This window comes from Moschus berezovskii, chromosome 14 (genome assembly GCF_049115385.1).
Source record: "Moschus berezovskii isolate FMDL1 chromosome 14, NW_MosBer_1.0, whole genome shotgun sequence".
Lineage (NCBI taxonomy): Eukaryota > Metazoa > Chordata > Mammalia > Artiodactyla > Moschidae > Moschus > Moschus berezovskii.
The window spans coordinates 84,680,646-84,695,701 of record NC_142473.1 but is presented as its reverse complement, the minus strand read 5'-3'; the positions used below and the strand labels follow the sequence as shown (position 1 = coordinate 84,695,701).

Below are 15,056 nucleotides of genomic sequence, written 5' to 3'. Positions count from 1 at the left end.
TGAGATTGGTAGCAGATGCCTGAATTCCTTTGCCTAATTCAGTGTGTCTCACATTCCACAAGAAAACCCATGATAGCAGACCAGGCAACACCTGATTCTTCTCTGTGAAAGAGGAAAGGGCCTGAAAGCTGAAAGAGATACAGAAGAGAAACAGCGGACAATGTCGACCAGGAAAAAGCAATAGAACTGGCTCCACAAAGCCCAGCATTGCCTTCCGTCCTTAAACCCATTTTTGGATCAGGCTTGTTTCTTGATTTAATAAGACAGAAACTCTACTGCATCTTAATAAGAAAATAGAACCTAGGAAGAAATGTTTATTTTCTAGGTTGCTCTTTCTTCAGCTTGTAGTTTTGAATATCAGCAGGGACACAGAGGGCAAGAGAAAAAAAAAAAATGTAGGGCTGAGTGTAGGCTGAATGATGTATTGAATAGGAAGTTAAATCTTTTTTATTTCAATTATTCTAAAAATATATCTCAGATTACAAATTTGACTACTCAAAAAGTATTAAAGACTGTTATTTATCTATCAGCCAAACTGAGAGAATCATGACATGAGATCGAAATGATACAGTTGTCGATGACAGTGCTGATGAAAGCTTGACCTAAGGAAGCAGGAGTGTGTAGAATGGCAGCGTATTACTGAAACTGGCAAATAATAAAATGTGGAACTTAGAGGATAGATACAATATTTGTCATTTAAAGTGGTTCCTTTAAATTTCTTTTTTTTTTTTTTTGTAATTTATAAAGTGTATGTAGCCAGCAACACACCAAATTTCAGCAGAAATAAAGGAGCTGATATAATTTAGAATCATGATTCCAGGAAATCTCACCCTAGACATTGTCCATGCATTTTAATGGCAATCCTAGGAAATACAATTTTTAAAAACTCTAACCAGTTCTTCTTTCTTGCTCAAACAGATGACTCTCCAAACTCATACATGGCTAATGAAAATTTCACCCGAGTCACTGAGTTTATTCTCACAGGAGTCTCAGAACGTCCGGACCTCCAGATCCCACTCTTCTTTGTCTTCCTGGTCATCTATGGACTGACCGTAACAGGGAACCTAAGCATCATCACCCTCACCAGTGTGGACTCTCGGCTTCAGACCCCCATGTATTTCTTCCTCAGGCACTTGGCCATCATCAATCTTGGCAATTCAACTGTCATTGCTCCTAAAATGCTGATCAACTTCTTAGTAAAGAAACGCAGCACCTCCTACTATGAATGTGCTGTCCAGCTGGGAGGGTTCTTGGTTTTCATCGTAGCTGAGGTGCTCATGTTAGCTGTGATGGCCTATGACCGCTATGTGGCCATTTGTAACCCCCTGCTCTACATGGCAGTGATGTCTCGGAGGATCTGTCTTCTGCTAGTTTCCCTCACATACCTCTACAGCTTTTGTACATCAATTGTGACTTCATCGTCTGTATTCTGTATGACTTATTGCTCTTCCAATGTAATCAATCATTTTTACTGTGATACCGTCCCTCTGTTAGCATTGTCTTGCTCTGATACTTCAGTTCCAGAAGCAATAATATATATATCCGCATCCACAAATTTGGTGTCTTCCATAATTACTGTTGTAGCATCTTATTTCAACATTGTTCTGTCCATTCTAAGGATACGTTCATCAGAAGGAAGGAAAAGAGCCTTCTCCACATGCGCTTCACATATGACAGCTGTGTCAGTCTTCTATGGAACTCTGCTTTTTATGTATTTGCAGCCTCAAACTAACCATTCTATGGGTGCTGCTAAAATGGCTTCAGTGTTCTATACACTGGTGATTCCCATGCTGAACCCCATGATCTACAGCCTGAGGAACAAGGACGTGAAAGCTGCATTGAAGAGATTTATTAGAAATCTATGCTGTTTTTAAAGTCATTCTAGTTTTATAACTTTGTAGATAAATGAAGATAGGCTGCCATTGGTTGGAGAAATCTGAGATTAGATGTCTGGTTTATAGGTTCTTAAGTAATCCTGGAAATTAAATAGGATTCTGTTTCTAGGAAATGGTGATTTAAAAAATAAACCAGCTCTCCTGGAATTCTCAGATAAATACAAAAATGAAGCATATGCACTAACTTTGCTAAGTGTTCAGTTATCTAGATTGAAAGAAATGTTTCCACGAGTCAGGAGAGATATGTTAAGAAATAAGTAAACTAGAACAGAGCAATATCTATAAATGAAACAAGCAAACTGATCTTTCTTATTATTGTGGATATGTGTGGGTATAGTAGATAACTACATCTTGAAGAATTGTTATTAGAGATGGCTAAAATCCTTTTTACTCTTTTTAGCAAAATTATGCCAGTTACCTTTAAAGTAAAACTCCCTACTCTTTCTTAATATTGTTTGTTTGATAAAATATATAGTAGGAGTGAATTTATATTCTGAATGTCAACCAAAATATGACTATTTTATTCCATTCATATACTTTTTATATTTTGAATTTGTTATAAATGAATATAATTTATACATCAACATAAAAACATAGTCAAATTTTTAATATGCTCTCATTTTACTCATGAGCTTAGTGGCTGCCATTAAGATTTTCCTTTCTTCTTACTGAGTATAGTCTTCTTTATTGCGTTTAATACATGGAATTTATTGTGAGACAATGGACATTCAATGAACAATCTTTTTCAGAGTCCTTTATACCATTAGAAAAACAATTTGTTTTCCAAAAATGTTCTGTTGTGTTTTCTGATCATTTTTGGTCAGTGAACTTACACTAAAATCTGTTGTCCAACTCTGAATGGATAGGGATGACCAGACCATATCACAGACTACTCAAATCAGACTACTCGTATACATATTACTAAAACCATATTTTAAGAAAAGTTGAAAGGAGTTGGGGTTACAAAAATATTCAGAGATAAGATTGTAAAGACTGACATATAAGCTTTCAAATACAATCCACACTTTATTTATTTTTTTAAATTTATTTAGTTGGAGGCTAATGGACCACACTTTATTTTTAATGCAATATAAAAATGGGTTTTATGTCCGCATATCAGAAGTTTATGTGTTGAAAGGACTGAAAAGCAATTGAGAGAAAGTGAAATCAGGAAAATAAGGGACATTTGGATACAGTTTATTTTTCACAAAGTGTTGCTGACTTACAATGTAATATTAGTTTTAGGTGTAGTTGAACACTACATATGTGAAATAAAAATAAATAATCACACTAATGACTGTAACAAAATAGAAACAGATTCATAGGAGCAAAGAGCAGACTAGTGGGGAACAGGAAGGGGAGAGAGACAAGATGGGGGTAGAGGGAGAGGCGCGACCCACTGTGTGCAAAGTTCTTGGAAAATTGGCGAACAGAGAGGACACACATGTGAAAAGTGCTTTCAGATATCTGACGATTGGCAGCACAGGACTGTGACATGAGCAAAGGGTGCAGTTGACCGTCCTTCACACGGGGTGATGGAGGGCATGTAGAGAGTGCACCGTTCAGGCAAAGACGAAGGCACAGAGCCAGACCAGAAGGCCCGAGGCACTGGGAGCTGGAGTGGAGACACCTAAGCAGACACAGTGACTACCCAGCAGCCTGAATTCTGCTTGAGAGGCCCGGTGACTTCTGAACCATACCTATTAAGGTGAGATTCCATAAGGCCAGGCCAGGAACAGCTACTAGGGCGTGAGAAATGGCTGGGGGTCTGGATGATGCAGACTACCACTTCACACAGGATTGAAGACACATCAAAACTCTGTCAAACTCTAGTGAGAAAACTCACTGAATGTCTAGGGCTCTGTCCAACTCAAACCTGAGCCATGTAGGTGGGGGAAAGATTTAAGTACCCCAGACAAAGCTAAAAATGTGCATGAACATTTATATAACCATCCATGAGGCAGAGTTTGCAGTTTGACACAAACTTTGTTAATTTCCTGCAAAAATAAGTAACTAAAATAGCAAATAAATTCAGCCCTCTTAAGAAGAATATAGCAATATTTAGATATCGTCACAGCATCCTATCACAATTTCCAGGTTAGACTCCAAAGTTCTCTAACACAGCACAATCCTTGCAGTGATAACAGAGAGTGGTTCTGAGTTTTCCCTCTCCCTCCTCAGCCTCAGTGTTAGTCTGTGTACCGTGAGATGGGGCTGTCAGCTTTATGGCCTGTCCTACCCACTCCGTGTCCTGCATCCCAATCTGTCCTGTACATGAGAAGCTGTCAGAGGAGAGAGTTTTCTGCCTTCCCTGCTGCTGCTGCTGCTGCTAAGTCACTTCAGTCGTGTCTGACTCTGTGTGACCCCATAGACGGAAGCCCACCAGGCTCCCCCGTCCCTGGGATTCTCCAGGCAAGAACACTGGAGTGGGTTGCCATTTCTTTCTCCAATGTGTGAAATTGAAAAGTGAAAGTGAAGTCGCTCAGTCGTGTCCGACACTTAGCGATCCCACGGACTGCCTTCCCTACTGGTGCACGATTCTGCTTTGTATCACTGCAGGATCTTGAGCCAAGAACTAAACAGAGACATCAAAATAATAAAACCTCTGTGTGTTTATTGGCCATCTGGATGTCTCCTTTGGACAAATCTCTGTTTAGGTCTTCCGCTCATTTTCTTGATTAGGTTGTCTGTTTTCCTAATATTGAGCTATACCAGCTGCTTATATATTTTGGAAATTAATACTTTGTCAGTTGTTTCATTTGCAACTATTTTGTCCCATTCTGAGGGTTGTCTTTTAATCTTGTTTATAGTTTTCCTTGCTGTGCAAAAGCTTTTAAGTTTAATTAGGTTCCATTTGTCTATTTTTGTTCTTATTTCCATTATTCTAGTAGGTGGGTCAAAGAGGACTTTGCTGTAACTTATGTCAAAGAGTGTTTTGTCTACATTTCCTTTCAGAATTTTATAGCTTCTGGTCTTACATTTAGTTTTTTTTTTTTAATTCACTTTGAGTTTATCTTTGCGTGAGGTGGTAGGAACTGTTCTAATTTCATCCTTTTACACATAATCGTCCAATTTTCCCAGCACCACATATTGAAGACACTTTTTCTCCATTGTATATCATTGCTTTCTTTGTCAAAAATGAGGTGGCCATAGGTGTGCAGGTTTATCTCTGGACTTTCTATCTTATCCCATTGGTCTATATTTCTGTTTTTGTCCCAACCCCAAAAAATGGGTAGAAGACCTAAATAGACATTTCTTCAAAGAAGACATACAAATGACTAATAAACACATGAAAAAAAAAGCTTAGCATTGCTTATTGCTAGAGAAATGTAAATCAAAACCACAACAGGGTATCACCTCACACAGGTCACAATGGTCATCATCAAAAAATCTACAAACAAGCTGTGGTACATATACACAATGGAGTATTACTCAGCCATTAAAAAGAATGCATTTGAATCAGTTCTAATGAGGTGGATGAAACTGGAGCCTATTATACAGAGTGAAGTAAGCCAGAAAGAAAAACACCAATACAGTATACTAATGCATATATATGGAATTTAGAAAGATGCAAATGATAACCCTGTATACGAGACAGCAAAAGAGACACAGATGTATAGAACAGTCTTTGGGACTCTGTGGGAGAGGGTGAGGGTGGGATGGTTTGGGAGAATGGCATATGTATGTTGTCATATGTGAAACGACTCACCAGTTCAGGGTTGATGCATTTTACAGGATGCTCGGGGCTGGTGTGTGGGGATGACCCAGAGGGAGGATAAAGGGAGGAGGGAGGGGGAACGGGGGTTCAGGAAGGGGAACTCATGTGCACCTGGGGCGGATTCATGTCAGTGTATGGCAAAACCAACCAATATAATATTGTAAAATAATTAGCCTCCAATAAAAAAAAAGAGAAAAAAAAATTTTTAAAAATGGGTAATTAACAGGAAAAAAAAATCTACAAACAATAAATGCTGGAGAGAATGTGGGAGAAAAGGGAACACTATTGCACCGTTGGTGGAAATGTAAATTGATGCAGCCATTATGGAAAACAGTATGGAGATTCCTTAAAAAAACTAGTCGTAAAACCACCATATGACCCAGCGATCCAACTACTGGCCACATACCCTGAGAAAACCATCATTGAAAAAGACACATAATTGATAAAGACACCCCAATGTTCACAGCAGCACTATTTACAATAGCTAGGACGTTGAAGCAACGTCATTGACAGATGAATGGATAAAGAAAATGTCTTACAAATATACAATGGAATATTACTCAGCCACAAAAAAGAATGAATTTAACTCCACTGTAGGGAGATGGATGAAATTAGAACCTGTCATATAGAGTGAAGTAAGTCATAAAGAGAAAACCAAATATTGCACATTAACACGCACACAGAGTGAATCTAGAAAAAATGGTGTTGATGAATCTAGTTGCAGAGAAGGAACGCAAACTCAGATACAGAGAATGGACGTGTGGATGTGGTGGAGGAAACAGAGAACAGGATGCACGGAAAAAGCAGTACTGACATGTCTGCACCGCCTTATGGGAAGCAGACCGCTGGTGAGAAGCTGCAGGGTGACACGGGAACCCAGACTGGCTCTGTCATGACCTAGCGGGTGGAATAGGCGGGGCAGAGGGACACTTCAGCGGGATGTGATGTGTGGATAATTACGGCTGATTCGCCTTGCTACATGGCAGAAAACAACAAATCACTGCAAAGCAAATTTCCCTCCATATGAAATAAATTAAGAAAACTTCTAGAAGAAAATCTCCAAAAGCAGTTTCATCTAACACACATATAAAAAGTCCAAAAAATCAATAAAAAGTTGTTTAAAATGGACAAAATTTAGACACTGTAAAATGTATATATATATCAATGACCAGCAAGTACATTGACAAATGTCCAGTATCATTAGTCACTAAGTAAATGAAAAGTAAACTCACAATGCGATTATTTCACCCATATTTCCACTTATAAGTTATTTTTAAAAAATCCTATCCAATAATGATGATTTGTTCACAGTTTTATCATGACTTCTGGAACAGTTGTAGTTTTACTGTGAGAAAGCACATCCATCTTTTTCATTGTTAGTGTAATAGCTGTCTTGAAGTAAGTGTCTCCCTGGAACTGTACAGATAGTTTATAGTGTCTTCTTCCTTTCCTTAAATTGTTCCTTACAATTTTTCACTAGAGAATATGCAGGTTTTCCTAGGTAATTTGAAGACATCACAGGCAATTAAAAAAAAAACCTCTCATATAATTTGGGGAGAACCATCTGAATAATTCTCATACTACTTCCTCAGGGAATATCACAAGGAGACAGGGAACATATAAATTGCCCCTATGCAAAGACAAGTCAGAGTAATTTGAGAGCAGAAAATTGAATTCTTCATTAAAGGTGAGTAAATAGGAATTGTAGATGATGATTAACACCACAGTTTTGGTAATTTCATTTAATTATTAACTATAGATACTCTTTCAACACTGACAATTTATTCGTTACATCACAAAAATTTCATTATCTTTTTTGTTAACTGGTTTCCCTGGAAGAGCATGGTGGTTTTAGGACATTAAATCCTATGAATTGACTAGAGGTCATGTATTCATTTTATTTATGAAAATTAAAAATGGTATTTGGATATTGCAAGTGCAGAAGTAATTAGGAATATCTGAAAATTATCAGCAAATTAATCTGTTAAATTTAGTAAAGTTAAGATTTCCAGATAAAATACAGGATGTTCAGTTGAATTTAAACTTCAGATAAATAATAACCATGTTTTAATATCTGGCTCATTTGGAGAAGGAATTGGCAACCCACTCTAGTGTTCTTGCCTGGAGAATCCCAGGGACGGGGGAGCCTAGTGGCCTGCCGTCTATGGGGCTGCACAGAGTTGGACACAACTGAAGCGACTTAGCAGCAGCAGCATGTAATATTTGACTTTTCTCTATAAATATACCCAACACAGGTCTTCCCTGGTGGATCAGTGGTAGAGAATTCCCCTGCCAATGCAAGAGACTTAGATTCAATCCCAGGTCCAGGAAGATCCCCTGGAGAAGGAAATGGCAACCCACTCCAGTGTTCTTTCCTGGAAAATCCCATGGATGGAGGATCCTGGTGGTCTACAATGCATGGGGTTGCAAGTAGTTGAATGTGACCTAGCAACTGAACAGCAACAAAAACAAATACCCAGTGCAATCTTAGAAAAGTAGTATTTTAAGATATGTATTACTCATGAATCATTTTATGAACTGAATAATTTTACTGTAATGTGCCTCAGTTCAGTTCAGTTCAGTTCAGTCGCTCAGTCGTGTCCGACTCTCCGCGACCCCATGAATCATAGCACGCCAGGCCTCCCTGTCCATCACCAACTCCCGGAGTTCACTCAAACTCATGTCCACAAAGTTGGTGATGCCATCCAGCCATCTCATTCTCCGTCGTCCCCTGCTCCTCCCGCCCCCAACCTTTCCCAGCATCAGAGTGTTTTCCAGTGAGTCAACTCGTCGCATGAGGTGGCCAAAGTATTGCAGTTTCAGCTTTAGCATCAGTCCCTCCAATGAACATCCAGGATTGATCTCCTTTAGAATGGACTGGTTGGATCTCCTTGCAGTATAAGGGACTCTCAAGAGTCTTCTCCAACACCACAGTTCAAAAGCATCGATTCTTCGGCGATCAGCTTTCTTCACAGTCCAACTCTCACATCCATACATGACCACGGGAAAAACCATTGCCTTGACTAGACGGACCTTGGTTGGCAAAGTAATGTCTCTCCTTTTTAATATACTATCAAGGGTGGTCATAACTTTCCTTCCAAGGAACAAGCGTCTTTTAATTTCATGGCTGCAATCAGCATCTGCAGTGATTTTGGATATATGTGAATAAACTCCCATGCTTAAATTGAGAGACATTTTAGTTGTTTTCCCTACTGATTGCTTATGCTTGGTTTGCTCATCTGTTTGTTTCTTTTCAGACAGATATTTACAAACTGAGTGAATAGACTGGCAAATAAATAGAATGACATTTTTAAGAGTTATGGAGAAAGCTATGAACCTCAAGTAATTCCTAACTGCTATCACCAAGTCTGAAGATTGAAAAGTCAGTCATCCCATTGCATAAGTTTGTACTCTGTGATTTAATTTCTAAGTCGTGTCCGACTCTTGCAAACCCATGGACTGCAGCCCAATAGGCTCCTCTGCCCATGGGATTCTCCTCTAATGGTTAGCCCTAAATGAAAGTATATAAAGTGTTTCATCAGGATATTAGAAAATGACCAGAGGTATCATTTCCCAAATTAGCAGAATGGGTAGGGTTTCACTTTCTCTTAAACATCCTGATAGCAATTCCTTTTGAAAAATACCCGAAAGTTGTAAGCTGGACCATATAGAGAGTTGCTAATCAACAAGTATAAAGTTTCAGTTACAAGAGATGAATAAGATCTAGAGATCTGCTGTACAGCATTGTATGTAATTAACAACACTGTTCTGTTCAGCCATAAATCTCTTAATGGGGCAGATTTCAAGTTATGTATTCTTACCACATTGTTAAAATAAAAATTTAAAAGAAGAATGGGCAAGGTGCAAGGATCTGGAAATGTAGAAGGATGTAGTAACTGACACTGAAAATGAAGACATGTCTAATAAACATAAGAATGCTTCTTAGTAGGAATGAAGACTTCAGAGTGGTTAAGACTGATACTATAAATCTGAATCCCACTGCTTAATCCAATGTGTCTCTCTTTCTATAAAGACAAGCAAACATGATAGCAGGCCATGTTACCCCTGGTTCTAATCTGTACTGAAGAAAGAGACTGAAATCAAAGCGGGACTCAGTAGAGAAACAGCAGACAACACCATCTAGAAAGAAGGAACAGCAGTGGCTCAGCAATCTCCAGCATTGTCTTTCCTTCTCAACCCCACTCCTTGGATCAGATTAGATTTCTGGTTTGATAAGTCAGGACCTCTGTAGTATCTTTTTTTTAAATTTTATACTTAAATTTATTTATTTATTTTTTAATTTATTTATTTTAATTGGAGGCTAATTACTTTACATTATTGTATTGGTTTTTCCATACATTGACATGAATCTGCCCCGGGTGTACATGTGTTCCCCATCTTGAACCCCCCTCCCACTTCCCTTCCCTTAAAGAGAAAATAAATCTGAAGGGAAAAAATGTTTATTTTCTAGATTGCTTGTCTTCGCTCAACTGGTATCTTTGAATTCAACAGGGAAGCAGAGGGACTAGGGCTGAGTGTAGGTCTGGGGAAATGATCTGACCGAAAAAGTGATACTGCCCTGAGTGTGGAATGCATTGAACATGAGACCAAGGCTGTTTCCAATTATCCTGAAAGATGTCTCAGATTACATGTTTGATCAATCAGAAAGTTTTAATGACTCCTACTCGCTTATCTACAAATTTGAGAGAATGGGGTCCTGAAGACAAGAAGGATGCAGTAGTCCGTGACAGTGTTAATGACAGCCTGACCTAAGGAAACAGGAGAGGGGTGCTTGAGAGGCAAAGAAATATGGAAATTGGCAAAAAATACAACATAGAGCCTTAAAAGCAACTTAGAGGAAGACTATAATGTTTGTGATTTAATCAATTGCTTCTCAACATTTACTTTTGCAATTTAAGAAGTATACAACCAGCCTTTGTGTGCTCAGGCACTTGGTCATGTCCGACTTTTTGTGACACCATGGACTTCAGACTGCTTAGGCTCCTCTGTCCATGGGATTCTCCAGGTAAGAATACTGGAGTAGGTAGCCATTCCCTCCTCCAGGGGATTTTCCTGACCTGGGGGTTGAACCCCTGTCTCCTGCATTGGCAGATAGACTCTACTACTGCACCCCCTGGGAAGTTATAAACAATCAGTATGCTTGATTTCAGCAGAACTAAGGGAACTGATGGTCTTCGCTGGTGGCTCAAATGGCAAAGAACCTGTCAGCAACGTGGGAGACCTGAGTTCGATCCCTGGGTTGGGGAGATCCCCTGGAGAAGGGAACAGCTACCCGCTGCAGTATTCTGACCTGGTGAATTCCATGGACTGTAAAGTCCATCAGGTGACAAAGAGTCAGACAGGACTGAGTGACTTTCACTTACTCAAGGGAATGAATATATTTTCAAAGTATGATTCCAGGAAATCTTACCCCAGAAATTGCCCTTGTCATATAACAACAGTCCTAGAAAATACAATTTTTAAAAACTGTAACCACTTCTCCTTTCTTTCCCAGATGACTTTCTAAACTCTTACACGGCTAATGGAAATTTCACCCGAGTCACTGAGTTTATTCTCACAGGAGTCTCAGAACGTCTGGACCTCCAGATTCCACTCTTCTTTGTCTTCCTGGTCATCTATGGACTGACCGTAACAGGGAACCTAAGCATCATCACCCTCACCAGTGTGGACTCTCGGCTTCAGACCCCCATGTATTTCTTCCTCAGGCACTTGGCCATCACCAATCTTGGCAATTCAACTGTCATTGTTCCTAAAATGCTGATCAACTTCTTAGTAAAGAAACACAGCACCTCCTACTATGAATGTGCCGCCCAGCTGGGAGGGTTCTTGGTTTTCATCGTAGCTGAGGTGCTCATGTCAGCTGTGATGGCCTATGACCGCTGCTGCTGCTGCTGCTGAGTCACTTCAGTCGTGTCCGACTCTGTGTGACCCCACTGACAGCAGCCCATCAGGCTCCCCCGTCCCTGGGATTCTCCAGGCAAGAACACTGGAGTGGGTTGCCATTTCCTTCTCCAATGTGTGAAAGTGACGTCGCTCAGTCGTGTCCGACCCTTAGCGACCCCACGGACTGCAGCCTTCCAGGCTCCTCCATCCATGGGATTTTCTAGGCAAGGGTACTGGAGTGGCTTGCCATTGCCTTCTCCACTATGACCGCTATGTGGCCATTTGTCGCCCCCTGCTCTACATGGCAGTGGTTTCTCGGCGGATCTGTCTTCTGCTGGTTTCCCTCACAGACCTCTACAGCTTTTCCACAGCTATCGTGGCCTCCTCTTCTGTATTCTCTGCGACTTATTGCTCTTGCAATGTAATCAATCATTTCTATCGTGATATCGCCCCTCTGCTAGCATTGTCCTGCTCTGATACTTCCTTTCCAGAAACATTTGTGTTTATATCTGCAGCCACAAATCTGGTGTTTTCCATAATTACTGTTCTTGTATCTTATTTCAACATTGGTTTGTCCATTCTCAAAATACATTCATCAGAAGAAAGGAAACAGCCTTCTCCACCTGCGCGTCACATATGATGGCGGTCGCTGTCTTCTACGGCACGATGGCATTCACGCATGCGCAGCCTCAGACTGCCCATTCTCGATACTGATAAGAGTGGCCTCTGTGTTTTACACTCTGGTGATTCCCATGCTGAACCCCATGATCTACAGCCTGAGGAACAGGGACGTGAAGGCTGCCTTAAAGAGATTTCTGACAAATCCATGCTGTTCTTTTAAGCTGATGTAGTTTTAAAAAGCTATAAATAAATAGAGTTAAGATAAGCTGCCATTGTGTCAGAAAAAGCAATAGTTAGATGACTGATTAATAGATATGCAGGCTACTCTGGGAAGTAAAAGGTGATAGAATTTGGGATGCACTGATTTAAAAAATAATCTGAAGTTCTTGGATGTATGAAATTAATACAGAAACAAAGCATTATTCACTTATTTTCTCAAGGATTATGGAAGAATCTACATTGAAATAAACATTTCCAGGAGTGAGGAGAAATATGAATTTGAAAGTTTTAAATAAGTCAAAACAGAAGAAGGAAAATAATGGCTGAGAGAAGTAAGTGGATTTTTCTTTCTTTGGCTTTCTGTGCATGTTTACATGTAGCAGATCACTGCATCTGGAATTGCAGATGGCCTAAATCTTTTTCATCACTAAGTAGCAAAATTAAACTGACGAATTTATTTAAAACAATCCCTAACTATTTCTTAGTATGGCTTGAAGGAAAAGCTGTACACTCCTGGTACGTTTGTATTTTGAATGATAACCAAAATGCAGTTGAAATTATTTTTATGGCAATGAATATAACTTATACAACTTATTAATGAATAACACAAGGCATCATCACTGGCTGCTTTCTCTCTGAGTACTGCTGTATGATAACCTTAGTGGAGTTTATGAGTTTTCTCTTCTCCTTACTCTAAGCATCAGTTTTCTGTACTTTGTGTAATAAATATACTGTTTTGATATAAGTAAGCATTCAATGAATCATGTTTTTGAAAGTTCCTTCCATCATTAAGAAAAGATTTGTTTTTGCAATTTTTTTGATTTCTGATAGTTTTTGAGTGCATATCAAAATTTATCATACAACTTGCATATATGCAGGTGACCAGACTATATCTCAGATTTATCAAATCAGAATGGAGTTAACTAGTATGAGGGTAAATTAATGGAGTAATGTTTATGTATCCAAGCTGGGTATTTCCAGTGAAGAAGAACAATAAGCCCTGTTTGATACTAATTTTCTAAAAATTTCTGGATTTCTAGACTAGTCATGTACCTGGTACACAAATAGTATCCCTGAAAAAGGTTAGTTTCATTGGGGCCTCAAATACAGAATATTAAAACCCTCAGTGTTTCATGATAAAATGTATCAGGTTAATTAAAAAAAATCAAGTTGTAGAAACTAACAGTGCTATGTGTATAACTTCATTTGGAAGAAAATCTCTGAATATCCTTTTTTAATTTCAGAAATTTCTTCTTAACATCATTGGGTAAATATTTCCCAGTTGTGTCTCTTTTATACCTCTCTTCTGTGGACCAGAATAAATTTGTTTTGTCACTTACTTCTATTAATCATTTGCCTTTAAAAATATGTCACACTTAAAATACAAAGAAATTGCACAGTGAATCTGTTACATCTGTACATGTGTAATATCACTATTAATACCCTTATGGCAGAAAGTGAAGAACTAAAGAGCCTCTTGATGAAAGTGAAAGAGAAGAGTGAAAAAAAGTTAGCTTAAAGCTCAACATGCAGAAAACTAAGATCACGGCATCTGGTCCCATCACTTCAAGGGAAATAGATGGGGAAACAATGGCTGACTTTACTTTTTGGGCTCCAAAATCACTGTAGATGGTGACTGTAGCCATGAAATTAAAAGACACTTACTCCTTGGAAGGAAAGTTATGACCAACCTAGATAGCATATTAAAAAGCAGAGACATTACTTTGTCAACCAAGGTCCATCTAGTCAAGGCTATGGTTTTTCCCGTGGTCATGTATGGATGTGAGAGTTGGACTGTGAAGAAAGCTGATCACCGAAGAATTGATGCTTTTGAACTTTGGTGTTGGAGAAGACTCTTGAGAGTCCCTTGGATTGCAAAGAGATCCAACCAGTCTATCTTAAAGGAAATCAGTCCTAAATATTCATTGGAAGGACTGATGCTGAAGCTGAAACTCCAATAGTTTGGCCACCTGATGTGAAGAGCTGACTCATTTGAAAAGACCCTGATGCTGGGAAAGATTGAAGGCAGGAGGAGAAGGGGACAACAGAGGATGAGACGGTTGGATGGCAATATTGACTCAATGGACATGGGTTTGAGTAACTGTGGGAGTTACTGATGGACAGAGAGGCCTGACATGCTGTAGTCCATGGGGTTTCAAAGAGTCAGACATGTCTGAGCGACTGAACTAAAGTGAACTGGGTTTATATGCATTTGCAACCTACAGAGGAAACATTCTATAGGTCCACAGCCTAAACATTCTTAGGAGAAGGGAATGGCAACGCACTCCAGTATTCTTGTCTGGAGAATCCCATGGACAGAGGAGCCTGGTGGGCTACAGCCCATGGGGTTGCAAAGAGTTGGACAAGACTGTGTGACTAACACACACAAACGTTTTAAAGGACCGAATATAATTAGAAAGATGTAATGCATGGGAAACATACTACAAGGACATGCAGTAGGACACAAGAAGACTGTGTGGTGGCGACTTGAGCACACTGACCATTCGTCATTCAGCGGCTAAGTCATGTCCGACTCTTTTCGACCCCATGGACTGCAGCATGACACGTTTCTCTGTCCTTCACAGCCTCCCGGATTTCACTGAAACTCATGTGCATTGAGTCAGTGATGCTTATCCAACCATCTCATCCGCTGTTGTCCCGTTCTCCTTCTGCTTTCAGTCTTTCCCAGAATCAGAGTC

The 15,056-nt window shown here is 39.5% G+C and overlaps 2 pseudogenes; both read left to right on the top strand.

Moving 5' to 3' along the window:
- The first annotated feature begins 938 nt into the window (after positions 1 to 938).
- Positions 939 to 1,855, top strand: LOC148775749 (olfactory receptor 8J3-like; annotated as a pseudogene).
- A 4,548-nt stretch (positions 1,856 to 6,403) lies between these two features.
- LOC148775748 (olfactory receptor 8J3-like) lies at positions 6,404 to 12,368 on the top strand (annotated as a pseudogene).
- Positions 12,369 to 15,056: the final 2,688 nt, after the last annotated feature.